Source organism: Arachis hypogaea, chromosome 12, assembly GCF_003086295.3.
Source record: "Arachis hypogaea cultivar Tifrunner chromosome 12, arahy.Tifrunner.gnm2.J5K5, whole genome shotgun sequence".
Classification (NCBI taxonomy): Eukaryota; Viridiplantae; Streptophyta; class Magnoliopsida; order Fabales; family Fabaceae; genus Arachis; species Arachis hypogaea.
The window spans coordinates 39,773,422-39,775,558 of NC_092047.1; the positions used below are offsets into that span (position 1 = coordinate 39,773,422).

The window sequence follows — 2,137 nt, forward strand, 5'->3', positions numbered from 1 at the left end:
TTTCTTTTAATTAATATTCGAATTCACTCTCTCTCTCATCTCTCTCTATTTATTTATTTACTAACACTTCTCTTCTACTCATAATTCGAACCCTCTCCCTCTCTATGAGTTCGAATTCTTCTTATTCTCTCTCTACCTCATTCTTCTATTCTTCTATTCTTATACTCACATAAAGGAATCTCTATACTGTGACATAGAAGATTCCTCTTCTTTTCTGTTCTCTTTTTTTTCATATGAGCAGGAATAGGGATAAAGACATTCTTGTTGAAGTTGATCCTGAACCTGAAAGGACTCTAAAGAGGAAGCTAAGAGAAGCTAAAGCACAACACTCTGGAGAGGACCTTACAGAAATTTTTGAAAAAGAAGCAGACATGGCAGCCGAACCCAATAACAATGGTAGAGATGCAAGGAAGAGGCTTGGTGACTTCACTGCACCAACTCCTGACTTCTATGGAAGAAGTATCTCAATCCTGCAATTGGAGCAAACAACTTTGAGCTTAAGCCTCAATTAGTTTCTCTAATGCAGCAGAATTGCAAGTTTTCTGGACTTCAATTGGAAGATCTTCATCAGTTCTTAGCTGAATTCTTGCAAATCTGTGACACTGTTAAGACCAATAGGTTAATCCCGAGGTCTACAGACTTATGCTTTTCTCCTTTGCTGTAAGAGACAGAGCTAGGATATGGTTGGACTCACAACCTAAAGAAAGCCTGAACTCTTGGGAAAAGTTGGTCAATGCTTTCTTGGCCAAATTCTTTCCACCTCAAAAGATGAGCAAGCTTAGAGTAGAAATCCAAACCTTCAGACAGAAGGAAGGTGAATCCCTCTATGAAGCTTGGGAAAGATACAAGCAATTGATCAGAAGGTGTCCTTCTGACATGCTTTCAGAATGGAGCATCTTATGTATATTCTATGATGGTCTGTCTGAATTATCCAAGATGTCATTGGACCACTCTGCTGGTGGATCCCGTCATCTGAAGAAAACCCCTGCAGAAGCCCAGGAACTCATTGAGATGGTTGCAAATAACCAGTTCATGTATACTTCTGAAAGAAATCCTGTGAATAATGGGATGACTCAGAAGAAAGAAGTTCTTGAGGTTGACACTCTGAATGCCATATTGGCTCAGAATAAAATATTGACTCAGCAAGTCAATATGATTTCTCAGAATTTGACTGGAATGCAAGCTGCATCCAGCAGTACTAAAGAAGCCTCCTCTGAAGGAGAAGCTTATGACCCTGAGAATCCTGCAATGGAAGAGGTGAATTACATGGGAGAATCCTACAGAAACACCTATAATCCTTCCTGGAGAAATCATCCAAATTTTTCATGGAAGGATCAATAGAAGACTCAACAAGGCTTCAATAATAATAATGGTGGGAGAATTCGGTTTGACAATAGCAAACCTTTTCCATCATCATCTCAGCAACATACAAAGAATTCTAGGTAGAGCCTCTGACTTAGCAACCATAGTCTCTGATCTAACTAAGACCACTCACAGTTTCATGACTGAAACAGGGTCCTCCATTAGAAATTTGGAGGCACAAGTAGGTCAGCTGAGTAAAAGAGTTACTGAAACTCCTCCTAGTACTCTCCCAAGCAATACAGAAGAGAATCCCAAAAGAGAGTGCAAGCCCATAACAATATCTAAAGTGGCCAAACCTAGAGAGTAAAAAGGCAGTGATTTCCAGTGAGGAAGACCTCAATGGACGTCCACTGACCAATAAGGAGTTTCCTATTGAGGAACCAAAAGAATCTGAGGCTCATACAGAGACCATAGAGATTCCACTGAACTTAATGCTGCAGTTCATGAGCTCTGATGAAGATTCTTCCTCTGAAGAGGATGAAGATATTGTTGAAGAGCAAGTTGCTCGGTATCTTGGAGCAATCATGAAGCTGAATGCCAAGCTATTTGGTAATGAGACTTGGGAGGATGAACTTCCATTGCTCATCAATGAACTGAATGCCTTGGTTCAGCAGGAATTACCTCAGAAGAAACCGGATCCCAGAAAATTCTTAATACCTTGTACCATAGGCACCACGACCTTTGAGAAGGCTCTGTGTGACCTGGGGTCAGGTATAAACCTCATGCCACTCTCTGTAATGGAGAAACTAGGGATCTTTGAGGTACAAGATGCAAG

At 40.6% G+C, this 2,137-nt stretch overlaps 1 non-coding gene across 1 annotated transcript; it reads right to left on the reverse strand.

The window, feature by feature from the left end:
• Positions 1-774: 774 nt before the first annotated feature.
• Positions 775-882, reverse strand: LOC112732056 (small nucleolar RNA R71). The gene has a single exon (XR_003167797.1). It is a non-coding gene; the product is annotated as a small nucleolar RNA R71 (small nucleolar RNA).
• Between the last annotated feature and the right edge of the window lie 1,255 nt (positions 883-2,137).